The sequence below is a fragment of the Eumetopias jubatus genome, unplaced genomic scaffold (genome assembly GCF_037043125.1).
Source record: "Eumetopias jubatus isolate StellerSeaLion01/CBP00866 unplaced genomic scaffold, mEumJub1_p1.0 scaffold_8, whole genome shotgun sequence".
In the NCBI taxonomy this organism is placed as follows: domain Eukaryota; kingdom Metazoa; phylum Chordata; class Mammalia; order Carnivora; family Otariidae; genus Eumetopias; species Eumetopias jubatus.
This window is the reverse complement of record NW_028274814.1, coordinates 118,416,306-118,432,171: the sequence shown is the minus strand read 5'-3', so window position 1 is coordinate 118,432,171 and position 15,866 is coordinate 118,416,306. Positions and strand designations below refer to the sequence as shown.

Genomic DNA, 15,866 nt, shown 5'->3' with positions numbered 1-15,866 from the left:
TGAAAACAGTGAGTTGAGTGCAAAAGAAGCTGGGTGGCCCAAGGAAGATTTGCAAGAAAACCAAAATTGCAATAACAAAATTAAAACTCACATTGAACCTGGTAAAGAGTGGAATCCACACTCTAGAAAATTAAATCAGAGATAGGGATCAGGAGAACATCAGCACTGCCTTCTCTGCCAATGACAGATAAGAGGGCAAGGATGTATCTGTGATAACAGATACAAAGGTAGGAGAGATCAACATTGCAGTCCTATAAGGAGTGGCTCTCATTTGCATGAAGATCCTATAAATGAATCAAGAGTTCAATTTGCAACAAAGAAACTGGGAAGGAAGTTAAATACAGACTTACTAGGAGTATTACAAAGCTAAAGGCATAACCTGAAACTAGAAGAGGTCATTCCTCTCTAAAGACACAAAGTCTCATTTGGTCTTATCTACAATACAGAAATAAAGGACATTTCATAGTGAGTTCATAGTACAAAGCCACTACCAGGGTTGAAATCCTGGATTCATCACTATGTGACCTTGGCCAATTTATTTCTTTTTGGCTAAAAATTAAAATTATAAGTAAATTATAAAATGGTAATAATCATAGCTCTTTCTTCAAGGCTTTTGTGTTACTGCTGTTACTCAAATGAGAGGAAAGAATTAAATACACGGCCCTAGAGATGAAGAGAAATATGTTAAAATAATTAAAGAAGCCAAAAAAAATGCAAACTTCAAATAGGAAGTTTTGGAATTAGTTGCAATTCTTGGGCAGGGGGTGCGGCAGGGAGGGAGGGTGCAGGATCCCACCTACTGAAATCAAAAGGAAGAACTGCATAATTTAAACCAGAAGGAGCCAACTTCATCTACAGGCAATGGATTGGGAGTCCCCTGTTGTCATAACAATAATACTATGCTATCCCACTAGACCCTATGGATCCTGGTCAAAAATCTCTAGCCAATAAGCATCCTCAGCATCCAGTTCTCCCCAGACGGTAACTCCAACTTTTTGGAATGACAACCTAAATTTATTTTAGATAATTCAATCTAGTGGGTAAGTGTCTTTTCCCTCCAGGAAGTTTTGCATTAAACGTAGAAATGATAAAGTGAATCAAACCTATAGAACTAATACTTTTGTGATAAATATAGGACTAGGTTTCTAATCCTTGGACAATATTTTTATGTGTAGTATAAAAGGTTTAATGTTTAAGAGAATGTGGCATATCAGTGAATATGACAGATTAGTCTTGGGATTTCAATTTAAAAGATGTAATTGAGTAATGGATTTCAGACTTTTACCTTTAAGTGGGAAGATTTAGAGACTTTAATCAAGTTTAAAAGTATTGTTAATGGTTAGGAGAACACGTGATTTGTTATTTAAGGTTAACTTATTAGATTTATTGGAGTTGTTAAGGTTTGGCTAGTAGGTCAGACATTTGAAAAGCTTAAAAAGAAAACTGAATGTATCAAATGTATAAACGGATTTTAAATACTTAAGGGGATTTTATTAACTAAATTATAAAGGGACATGCTTGGGAGTTGAATGGGTTCAACTTAAATTGATCAAACATTATTCAAAGGCTCCCTTGAAAGCACTTGTTAAAATTTACTAGATTCACAAATCAAATAATAAAGTGTGTAAGGTGAACTTAAAGGTTTGAGAGAAGCTGGATTTCTTAAAAAAAAAAAAACTGTACCTTTAATAAAGTGAATATTAAATTAAAACCTTGAATAACAGCATAGCCTTTCTCTCTGCACAAAAGCAGCCCTCAGACATAAAAAAAAAAAATTCACAATTGACACAGAGATCCCATCTAAGAATTATAAGAGTTTCTAAAAAAGAATCCCATATAAACGAAACAGAAGCAACAATCACACGTGACTGAAAATCACTTTCCAAAGCTAGAAAAAAATGACTTGCATAATACAGGCATACCTCGTTTTATTGTACTTTATGTTGCTCTGCAGGGTTTGTGTTTTTTATAAGCCAAAGGTCTGTGATAACCCTGTATCAAGCAAGTCGATCAGGCCACTTTTCCAGCATTTGCTCACTTTGTGTCTCTGCGTCACATTTAGGTAATTCTCATAATTTCTCAAACTTTTTTATTATTATTATATTTGTTAGGGTGATCTGTGATCATGTGATCTTTGAGGTTACTATTGTAATTACTTTGGGGGTGCCACAAAGTGCGCCCATTTAAGACAGTAAACATCAGTGATAAATGTGTGTTCTGACTGCCCCACCAATTGGCTGTTCCTCCATCACCCCTCTCCCTCCCTCCCCCAGGGCTTCCATATTCCCTGAGACAAACAACAACACTGAAATTAAGCCAGTTAATAATCTTACAATGGCCTCTAAGTGTTCAAGTGAAAGGCAGAGTCATACATTTCTGAGTTTAAATCAAAAGCTAGATTGAAGCTTATTTGGGAAGGCATGTCAAAAGCCAACGTCGGCCGAAAGCTAGCCCTCTTGCTCCAATTAGCCAAGTTGTGAGTGCAAAGGAACAGTTCTTGAAGGAAATTAAAAGAGCTACTCCAGTGAACACATAAATGATAAGAAGGTGAAACAGCCTTACTGCTGATATGGAGAAAGTTTTAACGTTCTAGGTAGAAGATCAAATCAGCTTCAACATTCTCTTAAGCTGAAGCCTAACCTTGAGCAAAGCCCTAACTCTCTTTAACTCTCTGAAAGCTGAGGAAGCTGCAGAAGAAAAGTTTGAAGCTAACAGAAGTTGGTTCATGAAGTTTAAGGAGAGAAGCGATCTCCATAACATAAAAGTGCGAGATAAGGCAACAAGTGCTGATGTAAAAGCTGCAGCAAGTGATCCAGAAGATCTAGCTAAGTAATTAATGAAAGCGGCTTTACTAAACAACAGATTTTCAATGTGCACGGAACAGCCTTCTTTTGAGAAGTGGATGCCATCTAGGACTTTGATAGCTAGAGAGGAGAAGTCAATGCCTGGCTTCAAGGCTTCAAAGAACAGGCTGACTCTCTTGTTAGAGAAGTCAATGCCACTGGTGACTTTAAGTTGACACCAGCACTCATTTACCACCCTGAAAATTCCAGGGCCTTTAAGAATTATGCTAAGTCTACTCTGCCTGTGCTCTGTCAATGGAACAACAAAGCCTGGACAGCAGCACGTCTGTTTACAACATGACCTACTGAATATTTTAAGCCCACTGTTGAGACTCAGGAAAAAAAGATTTCTTTCAAGATATTACTGCTTCCCGACAATGCACCTGATCACCAAAGAGCTCTGATGGAGATGGACAACAAGATGAATGTTTTCATGCCTGCTAACACAACATCCATTCTGCAGCCCATCGATCAAGGAGTAATTTCAACCTTCAAGCCTTATTCTTTAAGAAACACATCTCATAAGGCTAGAGCTGCCATAGATAGTGATTCCTCCGATGGATGTGCACAAAGTAAATTGAGAACCTTCTGGGAAGGATTCACCATTTGAGATGCCATTAAGAACATGCGTGATTCTGGGAAAGGGCCAAAATATCAACATTAACAGGAGTTTGGAAGAAGTTGATTCCAACTCTCATGAGGGGTTCAAGACTTTAGTGGAGGAAGTAACAACAGATGTGGTGGAAAGAGCAACAGAACTAGAATTAGGAGCAGAGCCTGAAGATGGGACTGAATTGCTGCAATCTCATGGTAAAAAACTTTAATGGATGAAGAACTGCTTCTTATGGATGAGCAAAGAAAGTGGTTTCTTGAGAAGGAATCTACTCCTGGTGGAGATGCTGTGAAGATTGTTGACATGACAACAAAGGATTTAAAACATTACATAAACTTAGTTGATAAAGCAATGGCAGGGTTTGAGAAATTGGACTCCAATTTTGGAAGAAGTTCCACTGTAGGTAGAATGCCATCAAACAGCATCACATGCTACAGAGAAATCGTTCATGAAAAGAAGAGTCAATCAGAGTGACAGACTTCATTGTTGTCTGATTTTAAATAAATTGCCACAGCTACCCCAAACTTCAGCAACCACCACCCTGGTCAGTCAGCAGCCATCCACATGGAGGCAAGACTTTCTGTCAGCAAAAATATTATGACTCACTGAAAGTTCAGATGATTCTCAGCATTTTTAGCAATAAAGTATTTTCTAATTAAGGTATGTACTTTTTTTTAGACATAATGCTACTGAACACTTAATAGACTACAGTATAATATAAAAACTTTTATATGCACTGGGAAACCAAAAAACTCATTTGACTCACTTTATTGAGATATTCACTTTATTGCAGAGGGTTGGAATTGAACCCACAATATCTCCGATATATGCCTATACAGACCAGTAAGCAGGGACTTACTGCATTCTAGGAAAAATTAAGAACTGCTATTACATTTTAGAAAAAAGAATTTAATTACAAGGATAAAGAAAAAAATCACATTAGCCTCCTGATAGAAAGAAAAATAGGTGATCCACAAGGGAAAAATAGCAGTCTGGCCTCAGACTTCTCTTTATAGCAAAGGCCAGAGAACTACAGATCAACAACTACAGAGTTTGAACAAAAACGGTTACTATCTAAATATTTTCTATTTCACCAACTTATTATCTATGTATGAAGCAAAGATAAAAACATTCCCAGAACTCTAAAAGTATATTGAAGATACATTCCTATGCACAAAGATGAATTAAAAACAGGAGCTTAGAAATCAGGCAGTCATGTGTAAGAGGATTGTGGTGAGCATTACATGAGTTAGAGTAAAGCTTAAATAATTGCAAATACTTTTTTTCAGGTCAAATGGCATTAAGTGCAGTCATTTGATTTCTTCCTCCCCACTTTTCCAATGAAATCAGGGGAAATCCTTTATCAGCAAGCCCTGAAAGGGAAGAACAGCATTCACATGGCAAAAGGTACAAACATTCTCATCCAGTGAAGATAAAGATATTGAGAAAAGGTCCAAAATGTGTTCCATCACAGAGCCCCCTCCTAAAAGTAGAGCAGCAAACCCAGGATTTAAGTGAAGGAAGCCTTGGCTGAACCTTACTGACATTCCTAAGCTGGAGGCCTGGGCTGGACTTAGGACAATCAGGAGCCAACTGCACTCCATTTCATCCCTTGTGAACATTAACACTGGAAAGAATGTGGCCCCAGGATCCATTTGTCAGCAGAAAGCAGAAAGCTGGCACACTGTCAGAGATCTGATGGGCTATACTACAGAAGGAGACTGGATACTGGCTGTAAGTATCAAGCCACAGCTTGATCCAGACATGGTGCACATAGAAAATTGGTCTGTTTCAAAAGTTTCACCAAGCCCAAAGAACAAAGATCCTCCACTGGTATGTATGTATGTATGTATGTATTTATGTATTTCACCAATATTTATTGTCAACCAACTAGGAAATTAAATAGCATGATCCTTATGCTCCAAAGCTTACAGTCTGCAGGGGACATGAGACAAATAAACAGGCGATGGTGATGATAGATGAATAGGTGAAGAACATGGAGCCAGCAGATAATCCACAGGGGCATCCAGATCAGACTTTAGTAATTGGGTAAGACTTGCTAAAGGAAATAGTTTGTGGTGAAAAAGGAGTTGTAGTAGGTGAAAGGTTTGGAGTCAGGGCAAGTGGGGAAGTATGTAAGAGAGTACTTCAGACAGAAAAAGCAGCAAGGGTTAAGCCAAGAACCAAGAGAACATGATGCATTTAGGATCTGAAAGAGGCAAACAGGGGTCCAAGTCATAGAGAACCTTGTGACTCGTGCTTAAAACTCTGAACTTCATCCCAAGAATGGTGTAAGAGTGCTGAAGGATTTTTAAGCAGTGGAATATGATTTCCATTATGAAAGATGATTTTGCTAAGAAAAAAATCAGGAATGGAGGCCACAAGACTAATGACAGGGTGAGAAGGTAGTGTAATAACTGAGGGGATTCGTGATCATGACTGACCTAGACAGCTGGTTGTAGACATGGAAAATACATCAGATTTGAGAGAAATCCTGAAACAATAGGACGTAGGGATGAATTTTATGTTAGTTACTTATTGCTGCATAACAAATTACCACTAATCTAGCATACACACATTTTTCATCCCACAGTTTCAATGAATCAGGAATCAGGGCATGTCTTCTGCTTCATGGTCTCACACAAGGCTACAGTCAAAGTGTTGGTGAGGGCTGGAGTCTCATCTGATGGTTCAAATGAAGAAGGATCTGCTTTAAAGGTCATGTAGTTTTTGACAGGATTTAGTTACTTGCAACTGTTAGACTGAGGGTCTTTGTTCCTTCCTATATAGAACATTCCTCTGCAACATGGTAGTTTGCCTCAGCAAAGCCAGGAAAGGACAGAATGTACTGGCATGGAAGAAGTCACATTTTTAACCTAATCATGGAAGTGACATGCCATCTATTGGGTACAAGCAAGTTGCTATGCCAGCCCATACTCAAGAGGGGGGAGTTATACAAAGACATGAATTACACAAGGACAGAAGGCAGGGATTATTGGAACTATCTTTGAGTCTGACTGGCTATGTGGATTGAGATGAATAAAAAGGCAGATCGTTGAATTATTGGGACTACTGAAGTAGTGACCAGTTTTTGCCATTAAGTAATGAAAGGGGTTTTGGATATTTTGAATTTGGAGAACCTGTAGCACACCCATGTTGAGTTGAGTAATACTTGCTGGGATACAGGGTATTCATACTTGGTATAATCATCTGGACTAAGGGTAGGAATTGTCCCTTCTCAGTAGATTATCAAAGTGTTGACTGTTGATGAGATGACCCAGGGAAAGTGGTTACCATTAAACATAATGGTGTTTTAAGTGTTTTAAGAAAGTACCTCCTGAATGTGAATCTCCAGAGATGAGGTCTGGCCATCCATATTTTTTGAAGGAAACACAGGTGATTGTGTTGTGCAACCAGGCTTGAAAACCACTGAAATGTATTCATTAAAAAACAGACTAAACATATACAGTTGACCTTTGAACAAAGCAGGTTTGAACAGCACAGGTCCACTTGTACGCAGATTTTTTTTTTCAAGAAATACAGTACTATAAATGTATTTTCTTTTCCTCATGATTTTCTTAATAACATTTCCTTTTTTCTAGCTTACCTTATTGTAAGAATACAGTATATAATACATATTACATACAAAATATGAATTAAATGTTAATGTTATCGGTTAGGTCTCTAGTCAACAGTAAGGTTATCAGTGGTTAAGTTTCTGTGGATTCAAAAGGATTTTGAACTGTGGATTTTCAACTGTGTAGGGGGTCAGCTCCCCTAAGCCCTGCATTGTTCGAGAATCTACTGTATATACCTAAGCTTTAATGGTGGTTATTTCCAGGAGGCAGGATTATAGGTGATCTTTATTTTCTCCTTTCTGCTAGCCTGTACTTTCTATCCTGAACATATTTCTTTTATAAAAAGGAAATCAAGTTGCTCCTTTTAAAAACAATTCTACCACAAACAAATAGGGTTTATCTAAGAGGTACAATAAAAGAAATTTTATTAATATAATACATCATATTGAAGGGGTTCAGAACAAGGCTTCCCAAAATGTGCTACCTTGGCATGTGGATTTCGTTGAGCTGAAGTCAATCAAGGCCCAAAGACTCAGGAAGAGTTTTTACCTCCCCTCTTAACTACCTAAAAGAATTCAGAAGGGCGCCTGGGTGGCTCAGTCAGTTAAGTGTCTGCCTTCAGCTCAGGTCATGATCTCGGGGTCCTGGGATCAAGCTCCTGTTGAACTCCCTGCTCAGCGGGGATCCTGCTTCTCCCCCTCCGTCTGCCCCTTCCCCCACTTGTGTGTGAGCACATGTGCTCTCTCTCTCTCTCTTTCTCTGTCAAATAAATAAATAAAATCTTAAAAAAGAATTTAGAAAGCGGGTCTGATAGAGAAACAGAACTATCACCACAGATAACTACAAAGAATACGTGCTAGATGTGGTAAACTGTGGGGAGCTTGTCCCATTGTGTCTGTATAGCATGGCAAACATTTGTTACCAAACATCTGCTCTTCTCATCTTCCTGTAAATTGTCTTCATCCCCTTTGAAGCCTCCAGATTCCTACCCCTGCTCTAGCTCATGATGTCATATAAGCTTCAGTTGCCTGACCGCATGTGGGTCTCATATGCTCATGAGGCTCCCATACATACATAATCAAATTTGTTTTTCTCTTGTTAATCTGCCCTATGTCAATTTAATAGGCCAGTCAAAAGAACCTAGAAGGGCAGAGGAAATATTTTTTCCTCTCCAACACTATTAATAGAGTAAAAAGCATATGGGAAACTCAAAACATACCCATTTTTCACCTGTGCAAAGATTTACATTTTCGTAATAACATTCAAGGCTCATAATGCTATCATTGAGATAGGAACTGTTATAAATGATGGGTTGGTATATAAATTAGTACACATTTCCTAAAGAGAAATTTGGCAGTGGGTATCAAGACCCATAAAATTATTTATACTCTTGGATTTAACTTTACTTCCAGGAATTTATCCTGAGCAAATAACCAGAGATATGGACAGAGATTTACCCATACAATGAATTCATAGCCATATTATTGATGACAGTGAAAAATTACAAATAACTGATGGATAATTAGAGATAGTTAAACAAATCGTTCATATACATGCCACTCTAATGTCCTTTAACTTCATCCAGGTGAATACAAATGTGTTGTGTTTACTGTAATACCATATACATTTATTATAATATGGTAACACTCTTTACTATAATACTATATGCTATAGTATTATATACTGTAACCCTATATAAGCAATATATACTATCTCGTATTTACCATAATACTAGCCTATAAGGCCCCACTGGCTTGATTATTACTAGGTCAAGACTTTTTCAGGAATCACTCCCCCAATTATCCCCTCTTTGATTCTGGGACAGATAGAAGAGGAGACCTAGGCGGAAATGGTTATGGAATTGAGCCACACAGCCCCTCTGCTCTTCACCTCAGTATCCTTCTCTCCTTCCAGAGCCTTCCTGCAGCTAGCCTCACCTCTGCTTGGCCTCTTCAGAAAGTCCAACTTCTGGCATTCGTCTCTGGCCAAGAAAACAGTTCCTTCCACTCCCTTTAAACAGTTACTCTAAGGGCTTTCCCTTAGAAAGAAGAGTTCATGGGAGAGTTGATAGGCCCCAGAGAAACAGTTCTTCCCCAGACACCACAACTTGCCAGTGCAAGCAGCTCGGGTTAGGCACTGTCAAGGTACTGGACCTGGAGCTACTCTCTCTGTGACTGACATTCCAGCCACTGCGCTCTGGCCAACCTCCAGATGTCTTCCCTCCGGGTGACTTCACTTGAGTCCCCCCTGTGCCTCCCTCCAGTATGGCTTCCTCTGGGAATCCAGTCCATTTTACAGCCTGACTTTATTGATGAGCCTCATTCTGCTTTCCTCCCAGAAGTAACTCAAGAATGGGGCTGGAAATCTTTTTCACTGTCTCAATGGCCCATGACAATTAAGAAGTTCCCTCTGTCCCTCTATCACTGATGGAGGCTGATCTTCTCAGAGCATACAGAGAACGTAGGGGGGCAAAACTCCCTTTCTCCACAAGCCAGACACATTTTCCCACTGCCTTTTGAATCAGATTTTCAAAAATGAATTTTTCTATTTTTGTATTAAAAAGACCATTCACATGCATATATGTACATCTCTAAGTCATAAAAATTTTTCTTTATTATAAGTTGCTTTTATGGGATAAAGAACCACCCAAACCTCTATTATATTCCATTAAGAACAAATAACCAAGAGAATATTTATTCACCCATTTAATAAATATTATTTTTTACTTACAATGTAGATATTGTAAGTACTACTAAAATGAAAACAATGATCCCTACTCACAAGAACAGGAGGAAGACATGAGCAAAAATAATTGGGATACAGGATGATACAAATTAAGTGTGATAAGAGTAGCACAAATAATGAAATATGATAGTTCACTGAATTTCAAAAGAATGATTAAAAAAAGCTTTCTGGAGGTGGGCCAGTATTAAAATAAGTGTAAGTGGAAATGTTTCAAGAGTAGGCTGAGGGGAGGTTGGGCTTTTTTGTTTTTTTGTTTTTGTTTTAAAGCAACCTAAAGGCTTACACACTATATTTTGTAAAAATTTAATTAGCAATAATCGCGCCTCGGATAAACCTCATTGGCTACGATACTGCCACTGCGCAAAGCTTATTTTGTAAAAATTTAGTTCTGAGTTTTACTAGTTGGGATTCTTTTGGCTGCAGATTTTAGAAAGCCAACTTAAACTTTTTGGTTTAGGGCATAATAGGAATTGAATGGTTTTTGAAAGAATACTGGAGACATCTCAGGTGACCACAGAAAGGGTTAAGGTCAGAGCTTTATTATGATTGGTGCAGTTTTTAATCAAGTAATGTCCCTGGACCAATCCACAGAAGCTGAGCCTGTGGACATGTTTTACAAAAATGGCAGCTCATAGATATAATGTTGAAATAAAGGAAATATGGTTTACAAAAGGATAGACAAAACCACTAAGCCCTGCATGCTCAAACTGTGTAAATTTTAGTTCTTTATCTTATAAGTAAGACTTCTCTTAGAGAATTATTCAACATCACATAGAGATGGCTGGCCTCCCTATTTCTATTTCAGATTTACATACAATACAAAAATCAACACGTGCTATAAGGAGGGAAAAGGAACACCTCTGGACATTGGTTAAAGTAGAGAGAAATCCCAGGTACAAATTTCTCAAGGATCACCAAAAATATAGGCTTTAATGTGATCTATTTCCTGCAACAACATTTAAAATAAATAGATATTCACGCCTCCATTAATTTCTCCAGTTCTATAACCAGATCATGAAAAATGCCAAGTTTCACACTGGCCTCTTCACTGGATGTCTGAACAAGTTAAACAAAATTTTATTTAACATCCATTTCTCCCAGTTAAATCTAAAGACAACTGCCCTGGCTCCTAGTGTCTCACTGTTCCCAGATTAGGACCTCATATAACTAAGATGCTCAGTGAGAAAGACTGATTAGCCTGGGGCCTTCTGACCCCCAGAAAATGCTATGCCTATTAATGTTCACTTTTATAAAGTAAGAGGGACATTAAAAAGTATGCCTATTAGGGAATAGCAGGCTTTGCTCTGATGAATATCAGCAGCACATGGTATAGGAATATCCATGGTCATTACTAGCACTCCCTTGAGTTTTTCTGAGATAATTATAGGACTGGAGACTCAGCACACAGCACCACAAACAACTCTCAGATTGTTCCCTCAGCCCTCCAAGTAGTTTCCAGATTTAGCAAATAAAAGTACAGGACATCCAGTTAAAGTTGAATTTCAGATAAGTGAGTAATATTCTTCAGTAGAATTATGTCCCATGCAATATTTGAGATATACTTCTACTAAAAATTTATTCGTTATCTGAAATTCAACTTTAGGCTGGGCATCCTGTATTTTATCCAGCAACCCTATCCTCCAAGGCCTCTTTGACACTACCTTTAGTCCTCTTCTCTAAATACTGTTTTTAGCACAAACAGCTTCCAAGAATTAAATTTCAAGAAGCTTTTTATCCAAACCCCATAAGCTCTTTTTTTCGGGGGGGGGGGGCAGGGTGGAGAGTGAGGGAGAGACAGGCTCCATGCCCAGCGGGGCTCAGTCGCTCAGTCTCACAACACTGAGATCATGACCTGAGCCGAAATCAAAAGTCAGACACTTAACCGACTGAGTCACCCAGGCACCCCAAAACCCCATAAGCTTTTTACTTCCACCATTCTGTCGTCACCAAACTGAATTCAGAGGCCCAAGGGATGATAAAAATGAGGGAAAACAATAAATAAATAAATACATTTATTTTGTCTTTCAAATAATTCCTTCTCTCCCTGTGCCACTTGATCCCCAAAATAAAGTACTAACCAATGTTAGTACATTGACCACTGTAAGTACTGCTAATGATTCCTTGGGTTGGACCTATTTACAGGGCAGTTTACAGTACAGTGGAAATCTTCCATAGAAGCGTGCTATTGTTACTTCCTCAAATGCCTGACAGAGCCTGCTAGCAACACCAAATATGTCCTTACCAGGATGCATGGGGCCCAACGCAGAGAAACGCCACTGCCACGGCAGCTCCCTATCCATATATCATAAGCAGGTGCACATCCTTACAATAGGCCTGCCACAAGGAAAGGAGGAGACCATACATCACCTCTCAATATCTAGAATTTATATTTAAACCTACCCTTGCAATGTCAGGTCTGGGATGTCCTTGTATTAAACCCAAATCATAAAATACTTGAAGAGAGAACATGAAAAACATAACTCTGCCTTCAACTCAACACCTCTACCCTCACTTCTGTTTGGGAATTTTTATAAGTTTTTGTTGAAGGCAGTGTAGGTGTGGGGCCTAAGAGGGTTACAGTTAACCAAGAAAAATAATATAATTCTAGAATGGGGGAACAAAAGCATCTCATCAATGACCTCAGCAAAGAGAGTTTAAAAACAAACTCCCAGGTCTGATTTGTCAGGTGGCCACAAATCTAATGGTTGGGGTCCCAACAAGTGATTCTGAAGGCTGAAAAATAAAAGGAATGAATGAGGCATTTATTCTGCCCTTCCTGTACTTAATGGGGTACTTTATGTGTTTCAGGGTAATAAAACAGTTGATAAAGGAATTTCTTTTTTGGAAAATTTCTGCTAATAAATGCAGAAGGAATGACAGAACCAGAAAATCAACATTTTGCAAGCCCTTAAATGAAATAGTGGACCTAGATAACAATCACCAAGAAACAGAAACTTTATAATAGAGGGATGAGGCTGACACACTTGTCCCCACTCAGGGATCTTAGCATCACTTCAAGTGGGACAACCAGACCTATGGCTTCATGAAATGAAGCAGCAGGAAGCACAGAGCACCCCCTAGGAAAAAGTCTGGCCTGAAAACTGGACTTGAATCTACCTGAACCTTAGGATCATTATATCATCCTCTCATTTGTGTGTGTTAAATTTTACATTAAAAAAAAAAAGTATTCAGAATGTTCTTGGAACCTTTGCTTTTGACCCTTGTTTTAAACCCTTCTAAGATTCATTATTCGTTCCCTTCACCATCCTGAACACAGCTGAGTCTTCTTTGATGACAGGGGTCAGCATTTCATACTTATTACAATAAACTTCAAGTAGGAGTTTCCATAGCTACTGATTTAAATCATGTAAGGGACATTGAACCGAATCTATACTAATCCCAGAATATTTATTCATCGATTGTAAATAGCTTTTAAGATCTTTCATGTACTCCATACTGCCACCATATATTTTCTTGATATTTGACCTTTTTCTGATAAGATTTTTTAAAAATATTTAAAACCACAGTGAGTGTTGCGAGGAAATTGGAACTATCGAAACATTGCGGTTAACTGGATACTGATTATGGGAGGTTTACCTTATACAAAAGAACTTATGGCGGAGATAGGAGAGCTTGGTCCTGACAACATTCTGTAAGACTGCTGCTTACCCACTCTTCCCATTCCGCGCGCCTGACCTGTGGCTGAAACGAGATCAGTTGTCTGCACGTAATAAAGCCAGGTGAGGTTACCTTCAGACTTCATGAAGTTAACAAGCATGTTGAGAATGACTGAACTTCATCCACACACAAACACAGAGGAAAGAGGGCAGGGCTCCAGAAGAAACACCTTGTTCTTTCTTATGGAAAAAATTGCTAAAACCTCTCAGCTGTTGAGGGTAGGGGATTGTGCTTCTGACATAATCTGAATTGCATTTTTTCCTCCATCTTCACCAACCTTTTCTTATTCCACCCTGGTCCATCATGGAGTAGCGGCAATTTCATCAGTGTCCTTTTGTTAAATCTCTCAACACACTTCAGAGTTCACTTTATGCATTCTCATGATCAATCATTTTGCTGAGGATACTTTGCTTCCTGCCAATACCCTCTGTAACATGCTGGCTGCCTACATTCTGTACAAACCCCTGGAATGCATCGTTTGTCTCTCAGTTTCTGATGTGTTATGACTTACTGCCTGTCTAATCTCGAGCTGTCGGTGGACAGTTCTGTATTTTTTGTACGCCCATGGCAAAGGAAAAAGAAGGGCTTGTTTGTTGTTTATTTCTCTTTCTGTTTTTATTTTATATTTGTGGGAAGGGCAACTTCCTGTTTGGAGTTCCTGCTGAAAACAGACTTCTTTCTTCCTTAGTTCATTTCTGATCCAATGCTGTTAGTCCTGAACACACCCACCTCCCCTCTGGCTGCCACCACGGGCAGGTGAATGTTTCTTAGCCTGTCATGCCCAGTACTGAATAGACTCCAACAGTAACCTTCCTGGGGTTGGTTTTGCTTTTTCAAATTCCACAAATTACTGAAACTTTGCTTATGGGTAGAAGTAGAGATCAAGGCTTTAAGAAAGAAAAGGAAATTCTACAAAACCCAGAGCTGAGTTTAATAGAAAAAAATCCCTGTCGCTGTGATCCTTGCCCTTCTCTGATAAGACTGAAATGAAGATCTCTTGCCTCTTTCTTCCTTAAATACTCCCTTTCTCCCCCCTCCACATCCAACCCCATTTCCCAGACATAATAAAATCCAAAGATTAAGACCACCAAGCATCTGCTACTCAAGAGGTACAAGAGGTAGAAGACTCAAGTTAAAGGCCTATTAAAAAAAAAGCCATCACCTAGAAAGGATATGGTAAATTCAGAGGGAAGATATCTAAGTGCTAATGGGTACCTGCAGAGAAATGAGGGCAGAGAACAAGAGTTCAGGAGAATAACTGAAGACTTCATAAGAAAGAAAATAATTATTTTGCAGATAGAAGGGACCCAGAATCTATAATAAAAACGAAAATTCCAGGGAACAAGAAAATGAGTCCAAAACCAGGAACCATCAACAGCCGATGACTATATCTAGAGAAAAAGGTGGGAACGGGGAAGCTGCACCAGTGAATGGAAAATCACCCGAGGCCAGACCCTGAGAAAGTTACTTCCCTCTAATGATCCATGTCTGTGGCCAGAGGAAGAAAGGACATTCAGAAGAAACTAGATTGACCCTTCTCCTCCAGATGACAAAGTAAAACTAAAGATAGAAACAGTTTGATTTGCTGTTTAAGCATAGAAGCAGGGTGAACTAACCAGTATTCATAATTGAAGGGGGCAGAACCTAGAGGAGATGCTGTGGCCCAAAGGGGAGATAAATCTATGCCATTACCAGAGCAGCGGGGATGGGACTTAATGTTCTGATCTTGAGTGGGGTTAAGTGAATTAAGGCGGCTGTATCAGTGGGAAGCCCCCACGCCTTCTCACTCCAGGGCTCTTCAGTTCTGCACCCAAGTTTTGAGGGTATGCTGAGCTATAGTGGGTAGAGGAGGGGGTGGGGAGGTACGAAGGAGGTGGAGGGAAACAAGAGTAAGAACAAGGTAACCCAGATCAATTTTGAAGGGAAAAAAACCCTCTTCCTTCCTTCCTAAAAAGAATGAATCTAAAGTTATCCAGGGCTATGATCTGTTTACACCTAGACCTATATAGCGAACATTCGTTTTGTAAATGGTTACTGATCTCCCACTATATTTAAGGCACCGGTAGTCAAAGTGGGAATCAACAGAAAGTAACCAAGAAGGTGACACTGAAAAAAATGGACTAAAAGAATAATTAATTTCCAAACTGGAATATTAGTAGCCTCAGATTATGAACAATATTGGTCTCTATCATCTGATCTAAACGCAGATTCTATTATCTATGTATCTCGCCAAGTAGCCAATGAACGAGCATGCTTGACACCTACCATATGCCAAGATTTATACCAGATGGTGCAGATAGAAAGTTTTCAGACATGATACCTGACATGAACAGCTCTTCCCAGGAGGGAACAGGGGAAAAAAATTTAAAAACCAACATTACAATCTACATAAGCACAAATTACACAGAA

At 38.9% G+C, this 15,866-nt stretch overlaps 1 pseudogene; it reads right to left on the bottom strand.

Moving 5' to 3' along the window:
* Positions 1–10,066: 10,066 nt before the first annotated feature.
* Positions 10,067–10,147, bottom strand: LOC114223012 (U4 spliceosomal RNA; annotated as a pseudogene).
* Positions 10,148–15,866: the final 5,719 nt, after the last annotated feature.